The sequence below is a fragment of the Danio rerio genome, chromosome 3 (assembly GCF_052040795.2).
Source record: "Danio rerio strain M-AB ecotype USA chromosome 3, GRCz13ab, whole genome shotgun sequence".
NCBI lineage: Eukaryota > Metazoa > Chordata > Actinopteri > Cypriniformes > Danionidae > Danio > Danio rerio.
The window spans coordinates 25,421,514-25,434,472 of NC_141023.1; the positions used below are offsets into that span (position 1 = coordinate 25,421,514).

Sequence of the window (12,959 nt, forward strand, 5' to 3'; positions counted from 1 at the left end):
GGAAACTGAAGAACTGGCTATTTATTTTAAGTGTGCATTAGAAAGTAGATTAATGATTAATAATGATAAAATGAAATAAAAAGTGTGTATATGCAAAACTGGATTTATTTTGCATAACCTGAGGGCATGCAAATTTGATTCTAGTATTAAATCTTAAGACACTTCTGTTAGCAATTACTGAAGACCACATCAGATTGATGGTGAGATGATCTAAAACACAACAGTAGTTTTTGTGCTGATCAAAGTTAATGGTTGACAGTTCTTCAGTATAACCTCAGGTTGCCAAAAGCCACACTATGAGTCCTGACTTGCGGACAATTCCCAATAATGTCTTGGTCTTTCTCCCATGCTTACCATTAGATAGGTGTTTTTTTTCTCAGTTAAGGAAGACTAACAAAATGTCTATAAAAATATGACTGCATGTCTACAGCTATGATATGTGGAATTCATTTGAAAACAGAGAGTTGTAGCAGACTTCAGAGTTTGTGTAGTGGTTAAGAAAAGAGAAATTAGATGACAAATGTTACTTCAGTTTCATTTTTTAAAAGGAAATGCTTGATTGTTTCATCTGTGCTGTCAAACTGCTGTGTGCCAAAACTGCTGAAGCAAGTATAAAACTTTTGCATTAACCACATCTGCACTGTGAATCAAAGCCACAGTGTTGTAGGTGCTTTTGCAAACATCGTTGGATAAAAAAAATAAATAAATAAACTTTTTAATTGTTTTCCCTAAAACTTGAAACCTAATAGAGCAGAGTGCAGTGACAAAAATATTAGACAAACTTAACACAAAACTAAAGAAATGGGAAATCTAAATGACTATAAGCTAAACTAAATGGGTCAAGTTTGACACATTCGTGAGTAGAGGAGTTTTAATGATCTACTGATTAACATCTAAGATCTCTGAATATAATGAATCCTGACAAGATTAAAGATGCAACATCTGTCGTGTCATATAAATGTGTATTCACTAGTGAAAAAATCCTATTGGGTTTTTGATTAGTGGAAGCAGTGTCATCATAGCAGATTTTTAAAACAGAAGCTGCTTGAAATAACATTCACAACACTAAAATGTGAACTTTTTTAGTCAGTCATTTTTTTTTATGAATGGGTCTGAATTGTTCAAACAGGCAGCAAGTCGATGTGGGAGTTATATCAGAATGACATAAACAACATAACCACAATTGAAGTGAATGAGATGAGCTTCCTTCCTCCTGACAACCACTAGAGCCGATCAGCTCAAGTCAAATTATTTAGAATAGAAATACGATTTTTGTTAGGGTAAGTCATCTACTGTTGTGTTGTTTTTTTTCTAATGCTGTAACACACAAGCTGTTTGCTGAAATTTTAACTTTTTTGGTCAGTGTTTAATATGAATGAGTCTGAGTTTTTCAAGCAGGCAACAAGTCTGTGTGGGAGTCGTATCAGAATGACTATATTGACAAAAACAACATGGCCACAATTGAAGTGAATGAGATGAGACTTCCTCTTGGCACAAGAACCTATATAGGGGCAAGGTATAGAGACCTATTTTACCCCTTTTTCAAGAATTAAGATAAGTCTTTTGTGTCTCCTGAATCAATCTGTAAAGTTTCAGCTGAAACACCCATCAGATTATTTATTAAACCTTTCAGAATATTAGAATTGTCTGCTCTGAACACAATTTAGCTGTTTTTGGTGCCTGTCAAAGTGTGCCTCAATCTTTGGCCGCGTCAGATAAACAGCACAGTGACAGACACGAAGGAAGCAGATCTCACATAATTTTTGTGAGAAATGCTACAATAAGACCTTTCCCAATGATTATTTGATGCATTTGATGTATTTTGTTGGAGTTAATTCAAATCTTTTTGCAATAAGTCACACAATGTTGTTACAAAGTTCACACACACACACACACACACACACACACACACAGTGTTGCGGTGGGCCTCAAAATGGGAGGGATTTGGATCCCATTTAATGTCAGGATATTAAATAAAGAGACTTATTGTCTTTATATCACCCCAATATGACTGTGGACACACTATACCTACACACAGTTCTGTCCAAACTGCTTCAAAAAGATGATTTTTATCAGAGGTGCCCTTAAGTTATTCAGAATAAAAGTTATTACATACGATTTGTTTAGGATAGTTGTGTTTTCTTAATGGTGTAAAACACAAGCTGTCATAATAACATTTACAATGCTAAAATAGAAGCATGTTTTACAATTTCCATTAAGCAGTGAATTGAAAAGGAAAACTGCTGATTAATCAACTCCATTTTTCTTGAATAAATATAATAGAAAGAAACAGATATAAATAGTGGATTAAACAGGTAAAGCTCATTAACGCACAATCGGCATCACTCCACTGCCATATTTCTTGGCCACACTCCCCTTTGTGACTAACACATTTAAAAACAAGTCTGGATATGAAGTGTGTGGCCTGCACACAGAACATTACTACATAAAACAAAACTCCTCCCATCCAATTTGCATAACATAGACTGTCTAACAGATTTGCTTTAGATTATGCAAAGAAACATTAAGCAGAAATGTAATACCTTTTTCAGGTCTTTTACAGAATGCAGTCACTATCATATTAACAACCCACATATTTATAGAGTACAACCCCAAAACCTCTAACTACAACTTAAAATATAGAGTTAGTGCAGCTGTAATGAAAAGAGAAACAAATCCTACAATTAATAACATTCTGCCTTTATTATGTCATATCATTTATATAAAAGTCTTCTGTGCTATTCAAAAAAATAAAATAATTCTTAGCTGAACTGGTGAGCGGGTGTTGAGCTACAATTGACCAATACAGACTTGTGAAGTATGCATTTTGAAACATTATCAATTAAAAGCTTTAAAATGAAATCCAGGACAATATCAAGTGGCATAACAATAAAATGCAGATAAACGAGTTAAAAAAAAAACAGATTATGGAGCATTACTTATAGTTCACCCAAATTTAATTTTTCTCGCTGCCAAAATCTTTTGATTGCAAAATAAAAAAGAAACTCAAACTAGTTTGTGACAAGTGAAGGGCGAGTAAACAATGTGAGAATTTACATTTTTTAAAGTGAACAACCCTTTTTAAGGCTTAAGTGATATTAAGGAGTAAAATTGTACATTTAATTGACTTCTAAAAGAGCTTTGGGTGTAATGAAACTAGAGTGCTACAGTGATTTATTTATTTATTTTATTTTTAATTTTTTTGTAGGCAAGAACCTGGAGGTTTTGCATTTCCAGTCGTTTCGGCCAGCTCGTTCCCATCCATACCATAAAAAGATCATACACACATTTTTATAACAAAATAAACATTTATTAAAGGGATGACAAAATATAACAAAATATCTAGAAAATATTTAAAATAACAACAGAAAAATATCTCTCAACAGAATAAAGTGTAGAATAAAACCAAAGACTGTAGAATACACAAGTCATGTCACTTGTATCTTTTTGAATGGGGAAAAAGTGTAATGGTAAATATGGATAATGAAGCCCTGCCAACTAGTACAGGAGCCAATCATCAATCACTATATGACGGATAAATCTCGCCTTCTAGTACAGAAGCCAATCATCAATCGCTATATGACAAATAAATCTCGCCTTCCAGTACAGGAACCAATCATCAATCGCTATATGACGAATAAATCTCGCCTTCCAGTACAGGAGCCAATCATCAATCGCTATATGACGAATAAATCTCGCCTTCCAGTACAGGAGCCAATCATCAATCGCTATATGACAAATAAATCTCGCCTTCCAGTACAGGAGCCATAAATCGCTATAGACTGATGATAATCCGGGGGAGGGCCTCGAACCAGATTTGAGTTTCTGCAGATTTTGTAATTCAGATGTTTAGAAATGAAAATTAAGAGACTGTTGTTGTTTAATTTTATTGGTGTTTCCTAATATGAAATTCAGTTGTAAGCTTGGCAAGCAGTTTTAGAGCATTTGATGATTCCCCATTCAGACAAAATGCCCGATCATACTGCCCGAGAGGTGTTTTAAAGATGGCCGCCGGGTAAAAAGACTTGCTCTAAAGGGACTTTGGTAAAACGCATAGAAAACAAGACAGCAGAGTAAAACCATTCTTAGACCAAAAGACCTCTTTGGGGAATACTTTAGAGCAGGGGTGTCAAACTCAATTCCTGGAGGGCCGAAGCCCTGCACAGTTTAGTTCCAACCCTGCTCCAACACACTTACATGTAGGTTTCAAACAAGCCTGAAGGACTCAATTAGTTTGATCAGGTGTGTTGAATTAGGGTTGGAACTACACTGTACAGATCTGCGGCCCTTTTGGAACTGAGTTTGACACCTGTGCTTTAGAGAATGCACTATTGTATAAAAAACAAATGACTGTCATAGTTGAAGACTCTTGCATCATGAGAGCATTGTTTATGTGAACCCCTAAAAAACATCATGACATGGGAACTGGTATTTCTAGTTTTGTGTGCCACATGCAGTAGAAGTTAGAAATATAAGCTGACATTTAAAGTGACATTTAAAGGCTTAACTAGGTTAATTAGGTTAACTAGGCAAGTTAGAGTAATCGAAAAAATTATCTTAAAGGGGCTATCAAGTTTGACCTTAAAATGGTTTTAAAAAATAAAAAAACTGCTTTTATTCTAGCCTAAATAAAAACAAATAAGACTTTCTCCAGAAAAAGAAATATTATCAGACATACTATGAAAATGTCCTTGCACTGTTAAACATCATTTGGGAAATATATATAAAAAAAAAATTAAAGGGGGGCTATTCCCTGTCACAGTCTGACAAAGTCCCATGTACATTAGTCTTTGGTACTGATCCTTTCTTTAATAACAACTGGCTTGTAAACTTTCATTTAGACTATCAGTATTTGGTAGTCTGAAAAGGCTTTATAAAAAATCAAGTTTGAATATTGATTGTTACATCTTAATATGATTTAATACCTGCACTATTCTGTAAATACAGCATCCCAAAAAGTAAGGTGTGCTCGACTTAATATTCCATTTACAGCATAAGTGATGAACTTGAGGTGATACCAGCTTGGATTTTGAGACTCTAGAGCAGGAGTGCACAAAATTTTTCTTATGAATGGTCAAAAACACAACTAGATTAAAGCTAGTGAGCTGAAGGTAAATATAATTCATTCATTTATTTACTTTTCAGCTTAGTCTCTTTAGTAATCTGGGGTTACCACAGCTGAATGAATTGCCAACGTATCCAGCATATGTTTTACGCAACGGATGCCCTTCCAGCTTCAACCCATTACTGAAAAACCCCCATACACACTCATTCACATACGAACACTATGGACAATTTAGCCTATACCCATTTCACCTATACCACATGTTTTTGGACATGTGGGGAAATCCAGAGCAGCAGGAAAAAACCCAGCGAACGCAGGGAGAACATGCAAATTCCATCCAGAAATGCCAACTGACCCAGCCGAAGCTTGAACCAGCGACCTTCTTGCTGTGAGGTGTGAGCACTACTACGCCACCCCGTAAGTATAGCTGCCATAGGTAATTTCCTAATTTATAAATAAAATTTAGGAATAACTAGAAAACACTGCTTTATATTAATTAACTCATATAGTATATTTTTTTATATAGTTTCAGCCTTGACTTGCTCATTGTTCGCTCAGTATTTACATTTTTAAAAATCTAATTAATTTACAACATTTAAGTGAAACATTTAATTTTACTTTGCTTTTTTGTAGCAATAAAATGCTCCAAACCCATCATTCTTTCTCTTTTCTCAGATGGGATCCTGGTCCAAACCAAAGGTTACAATGGGCCAACTTTGACCCTACATTGGGCATCTCTGCTCTATCCACAACAAAGTTCTGGAGAGCTGCTCCAGTGGGTGCTCCTATAGAAGAGAAGACTATGAGTAATGAGGGACAATGAGGGACACATGATGCAATATTCTCATAAAATTTACCAACATCGCTGAACTTCATTATCTTCTCCGTAATTCTCAAACCATGGTTGGACAGAGCTAGGGGGACTGCTGGTGATGGACACCGGTCCTGTTTCTTCTTTTGAAAGTGTTATTTCTGGTGAAACATGACAGCTATTTACTACAATAACCACATGGTTTGTTTGATCACAGGTAAATGATCTATAAAGCATTATATTATTGTAAAGAATGTTTCAGAAGGGCATTTAGATACCCACCTGAGTCATCAGTCCAACGGCAACACAAGAGTGTCCAGACTCTCTCAAGAGGCTTCCAAAGACATTCAGATATCAGACCTGTGTTGAGATTTGTCAAATATATTTTAAACAGGTTGCTTCAGTATGGTGCAAGTAAGGGCCAGACATTTGAAGAAAGATTATATGTATGTAGATTTAACATCAGAAATCTTTTTACGTTGAGACTCTAGTTTTGGGCTACTGTCTCGAACTTGAAAAAAGCGATTACAGTACAGTGTTTCTGGTGTGCAATATTCAATAAAGCTTATATGAAATCTATAGGCCTAATACTTGAAATATATTATGCTCATCCGCCTGACAACACATTTTTTCTGCATCTTGATTTTTGTCATGAGGGTTTCCATATTGGTTAATTCTAGTGGAAAAAATGTGCTACAAAGCTTTTTCCCAACGTGATTTATTTATTTTTTAACATCGTGGTTAGGATTAGAGGTTGGTGATTTAATTCTATTTCTTTTCTCTCTTATTTTTTTATTTTTTTTACAAATGGTATTTATTTTATAACAAATGTTTATAACATGTTTTAGACATCCAAATCTAAGCGACGATATTAATCATCTCACAAGTGTGTGAGAGATGGAAGGAGCCTCCTCATTTATAAAAATACACATAACATTACTCTTACTCATGCAACTACAGTGACGACCCGAAAGGGAAACACGTCTTGTTTTTTTTACACTCTGACGTGCACGCGCATGTCAGCCAAAAACGCGTCATGTCTGCAGCCAGACAAACACTGCTGCGAATCATTGATCATTCTATAATGTTAAGTCAATGAATGGCAAACAGTAATAAGAATGAGCTTGTTTCCCCTTCACAATTAGCACGCATACTGCCCTTCTCGCTTTGATTGTCTTGGATGCTAGTTTTGCAAGTTTATAAAAGTTAGTAGGTTATATCTCTCACACACACTGAGACGAATATTGCTCTTACAGACTTAAATTAGGACTCTACGGGTCTCGTCCGTTCATTCTCCCTTTTTAGTTAAAAACAGGATACACAGAAAAACTAAATATTTACAGATTTTCTGGTGTTTCGTTTTCCAGAATAAATTAAATAATCAAATAAGCGGATGATACACGGACCCGCTACCCATAAGTTAAAAAAGATTTCTTGCAGACTAACGATAACAATTGTTGACTCGTAGCCTATCTACTAAAATGTCAAGTGCCATCATGACCGTATTAAAAATATGCTGCAAATGAAAGTAAATGCTCACCGCGATTATTGATTTCCATGCCCGTCACTGGTGTTCCCTTGAGCTTAAACGATAGAAGCCTATCCCGCACCGGTGTTGTGCTGACATCAGTCAACTATGCAAAACTCTTTATAGAGGTGGGAACGCAAACAAAAACAGAACGCGCATGAGCAAGATTGAAGTCTAACAGAAAGTGAAACATATATATGTTTTTTATATCAGTGTCGTTGAGTTTTTCAAAAAAGTTTTTAAAATCATTTTTTTACATTTGCAAAGTATGATGCAATATACGATTAAGGGATCAATGAATCTGTCGGGTAAAATTCATAGACGTGAAAAGGTTATCTTTTTATTTTATGGAATGTGACTGGAAACATTTTGCATCCAGGTGAAGTCCTTCCCAGCCACGAGATCGCCCAGGGCAGCATCTTGTATGGGTGTGTGACACGACAACCCTCTCGTCATTTAGCCTACAGTGTTTTTATAAAAATGATTTTCTTTAAAATTAAATAGCAAATTGATAATGTCAAATATATATTATACGAAATTACGACTAGTGTAACAGGGAATTACTTAATGTTTATTAATTGTCTTATAACAAATTGATTCTGCAAGCTGTTATAACTCGGGGCATATTTTTCAGACTATATTCCTATCAGACAGCTATAAAAAATAGACTACATTAAAGCGGGAATAAAATTACCATTAACGGAATTATGATGAACTCATTGATAGCGACCTTGAGTTTATGTAAAAGTATGTGCACGTTTTTGTTACCTACATCCTTGGGCTTGTCACTCAACTGAAACACCTCCCTATTCTTTGCGCTGCTAGATTTGAAGCATAGATATATACATCTATATAGGCTGTCTATGGATTTGAAGACAAGTCTTTATTTTGAATTGCTGTCTTAAACTTGAGAAAAAATATTACAAAATGTTACTGGTGTGCAATATCCAGTATCTGCTTATATGAAAATTAATTAAATTGTATGATGTATTTTAATAAAAATTTGAAAATTAATTTAGATCCACAAAATACCAGGCTAATGTATGTATGTATATTTGTGTGTGTGTATACACACACACACACAAATATACATACATTAGCCTGGTATTTTGTGGATCTAAATTAATTTTCAAAATTTTATTAAAATACATCATACATTTTATGTACACACACACATATTTACATTTTATGTACACACATATGTACACACACACACACACACACACACATATATATATATATATATGTATGTGTGTGTATATATATACAAATATATTATTTTATTTATTTTTTTCTCCTTAGTCTTGGATCATTTAATGACTAAAAAACACTAATTTAATGCATTATTTTAAGAATGACATTGCAAAAATAATAATTAACAAAATGACAAAAACCATCACAATAAAGAGCAGAAATCCAACAAGTGATACACAATCAGGCATTTATTAACACGGACTGGCAAGCAAATTAAATCCAAACAGTGTGACACAAAAATGTCCATTTTGCCAAAACAACTGATGTTTGTGTAAAAAAAGCAAATATGCCAAACTGAAAGTTAGAAATAATGCAATCGACAAAAATGTCAATAAGGATGCTTATGGATAATTGCTTATTGATATGAAAACAAGTGTTAAAACAAAGCAAGCATTGCAATTATCATTTAAGAGCTGAAGCAGAAATTATACATGAGGCACTGGTTTGCATTCCCAAGTTATGCATTCAAGCCATAACTGATCCCTTTCTTGTTTACAGCAGTTTCAGTTAGAAAACAGGTAAAATCATGCATGTGGTTTTGTTTTTTTATATACACAATACTTATTTGCAACGACAATACTAACATTTGTCATTCAGTCAAATCCTGTGCAAGCTCAAGCTATGTCTAAACTGATTTGAACATACGTGACCAATTTGGTGTGCATCATTAAACTTACTTTATGCATTACATGATTATGATGATATTAATATTACACAAAGGTAATAAATTGATCATAATTTAGTGATTTTGCTAAATCCTAATTTCATTTTTAAAAATATGCTTTCTACAAAATCCTACTGCTTTACATTTTGAGTTGTTCTCACCTCAACTCATAACTTACGGATGAAACATTTTAATATAATTATCTTGACATGCTTACTGAACATTAGGAGAGCAATTCATTTCAAATATATATATTTTTATATATTTTTTTTAAGTAAGCTATAACTTTAAAGGTTTCACATTTAAATAAACTCTGTTTTTAATTGTAAAGATAATTTAAAAATTACTATTACAATAATTAATCTCACATGCTCACATTTCATTCATTCTCCTACGGCTTAGTGCCTTATTTATCAACGGTCACCACAGCGGAATGAACCTGCAACTATTCCAGCACATGTTTTACACAGCGGATGCTGTTTCAGCCGCTACCCATCACTGGGAAACACCACTCTCTCATTCACACATACACTATGGCCAATTTAGCTTATTCATTCCACCTATAGTGCATGTCTTTGGGCTTGTGGGGGAAACCAAAGCACCAAGAGGAAACCCATGCCAATAATGGGAGAACATGCAAACTCCATGCAGAAATGCCAAATGACCCAGCTGGGACTCGAACCAGCAACCTTCTTGCTGTGTGGTGACAGTGCTATCCACTAAGCCACCGTGCCAGCATGGTGTGGGTTTGCTTAAACGTGTAAAATTTCGACATCATTTTTCTTTGTCAGTGTGATCATGTAATTATACTACAATATGCAAGTAATCTACCCAGCACTGCCTATCTGACATAACCACTGCCATAATCGCAGAGAAATTGAGGAGCGAAGAATATTTATGAAATGTAAGATAAAGAAAGATAAAGTGAAGTAAATATTCCTCAAAATGAAACTTTCCATCAGAATAAATGTGAAAACACTGTAACTGTACATTATAATTACAATCAAACTGTGAATGCATTGATAACATGGAGATCTGTCTAAACATTCTTCCTCACTGGCTTTAGCAATTCTCTGGTTGAACTTTAATATATAATGTAAATTACTCAGCTGTGTGCTCTATATCAGCCCAGGTTAATATTCTTGCTTGCGACTGATTAATTAATGAAATTTTGTTTTAATTTTTGACATAAATCTCATCACTGTTGGCCAAACCTTGGGGAAAACATTCTGATAGCAGGACTCCCTATTACCCACAGACAGGATTCGGCTCTTACGCTTTTCTGCATGGTTCAAAACAACCTTAATAGTCCAGAACTCCTCTTTCACATGAAGCGAGAGCACCAGCAACTGTCCCAGCTCTTGACAACAGGTCCCGCTATAACATTGTTACATAGGTTTCATAATTTCAAGGGAGCCAGTCCACCATCTCTGAAACTTTTTTTCTTCATCTCCATCCAAGTCTTCTGTATGGAAACAGAACAGAAAGCAATTAGGATTGTACAGCAGAAGTGCCCTGTGTGATTATTATACATTTGCATCACTCAGAACTAATACATTGATTTACTTTAATTAAAGCTTGTCCTATTAGTGTCTGAAAGACGTGTTTCTGTCACCTTAGGTAGTTCTCATGAACCCTGCAGCCTCGCCGTAGTTCCATGGTCGTACAGAGCTCTGACTAATAGATGGCGCTGTTTCCTCCACTGAGAGAGGAACTGGTTGGTGCATTACGTAATCAGTGGGTTAAAACCTTTACTCTTATTATTGTCCTTATAAAATAATTAAACATCAGCACAATTACATACCTGAGTTTTGTCCACAGATAAAGAATGTCCGGGCTCTTCTTAGAGACCGCCATAGAAATGCAGTTATTTTACCTGTGGTGAATAAAAACTTACATTAGGATAACATTAGATATTAATATTCGATTGTTGTAACTTAAATTGTGACCTGATGTTGTATCAAATGCTTGTTTAAATCAACAGTCGTTATAAGCGTCTATTATTTACATCGAGTGCGCGAAAGCGACTTTCCTAGATAACACTTCATGATGACTTAAATCTATTCAATCGCTAAAATCTATATAATCATGTCAAATCGCGTTTATAAACTACGATTAAAAGTCTCGTCAACCATTTTGCTGAAAACCGTAACGTTACAGGAAGCAGAAAACGAGCGAGCGAGACACCATAGTATTTCACTCAAACTACGGCTGCAACACAACTAACGTTATTCGTCTGACCTGAGTTGTTATTGTTGTTGACTTCCATGTCGAAAAGTTGAATGTGTCACTTAAAGTTCAGTGTTCAGTTGTTCTCCGAGCACAACATGAAGTTTGTATTTCCCGCGGACAGGAACCGCCCCTCTGCTGTGACGTATCGTGACGACTAGACATGCTTTGGCAGAGCTCGCGCCAAATCACTTCCTACTGCAGCACATGCAGTATCTTTTACAGTCTCTGATGCAGCCTCAAAAGTAGATATCATGCATAATAAGCAATTAATTTTGAAGGTTTTGAGCTGATTTTCACTGGGAATTTGTAGTGTATAATCTCAAAGCCCAAAGTCATTGATTCTACTATTCCCAAAATTTAAAAAAACTGAGGTTTTAATAAATTTAAAGTAATATATTTATCACCTGGGCTGAATTATGCGAGATGAACAATTATTTAAATATTTATTTTATTTAACTAATAATCTAAACTTGATCTTTTTACTACTCTATTAATTTAAATAGTTATAACAGGGGTATTCATTCTTGCTTAGGCTACATAAAGCCACTATAGTGTCCTGCGTGCCTGACTGACTTGTTTCACAATTTGACAAAAAAACCTAGGCTTCTTATTATCTCTGTTAAACTGCTTTAACACAATCTAGACTGTAAAAAGCGCAGTAGAAATAATGATTAATTTGAATATTAATTGCTTACCGTTTTAAGTTACCCCATCTCTCACTTCACTGGGGGAAAACAGATCGCATAAACTTTGTTTCCGCACTGATTTAAGTCCAAGCATCATCGCCAGTCCTTCATTTACACTGCACTGATGTCTGCACAGCGCTGTTACTGCATTGCACACGAGTGATGATTTGCCCGCGAAGCGAGCAACGGGAAGTCCGCCTCTTTCCCACGAATCAGACTAACATCAGCTTCCGCCATTCATTTTTGTGCATTTATTTATTTTAAACTTTTTAAATTGATCTTCTGAAATATATCTCACTTTTATTGTTTTATTATTAACATTACTATTATTATCTTTATTATAATTATCATATATATACTTGTTATATAATATATATATAATAATAATATATATAATGTTTTTGTAATTTTTTTACATAAACACACACACACACACACACATATATATATATATATATATAGTCACAAAAGTGAGTACACCCCTCACATTTTTGCAAATTTTTATTTATATATTTTCATAGTACACTACAGAAATGTTTTTATATTTTAATATTTTTAGTCGTTTTTGAGGAGACAATATATCTACACTGCTATACAAACTTTACACTGAGTACTTTTCATTGTCAAAAAGTAATTTCTGCATTGTTGTCCTATGGAAAAAATAATAATTATATATATATATATATATATATATATATATATATATATATATATATATA

The 12,959-nt window shown here is 34.4% G+C and overlaps 2 long non-coding RNA genes across 3 annotated transcripts; both read right to left on the bottom strand.

Annotated features, from left to right (window-relative positions):
- Positions 1-3,293: 3,293 nt before the first annotated feature.
- Positions 3,294-7,496, bottom strand: LOC147845631 (uncharacterized). Its single transcript, XR_015480812.1, has 4 exons — positions 7,417-7,496; positions 6,159-6,236; positions 5,923-6,037; positions 3,294-5,850 (listed from the first exon to the last, which is right to left on the bottom strand). It is a non-coding gene; the product is annotated as an uncharacterized LOC147845631 (long non-coding RNA).
- Positions 7,497-8,828: 1,332 nt separating this feature from the next.
- On the bottom strand, positions 8,829-12,401 carry LOC101885347 (uncharacterized). 2 transcript variants are annotated; one of them, XR_015480836.1, is made up of 4 exons: positions 12,250-12,401; positions 11,127-11,198; positions 10,938-11,036; positions 8,829-10,787 (listed from the first exon to the last, which is right to left on the bottom strand). It is a non-coding gene; the product is annotated as an uncharacterized LOC101885347 (long non-coding RNA). The 2 variants fall into 2 exon arrangements; XR_015480837.2 differs by lacking the exon at positions 12,250-12,401 and adding an exon at positions 11,564-11,693.
- Positions 12,402-12,959: the final 558 nt, after the last annotated feature.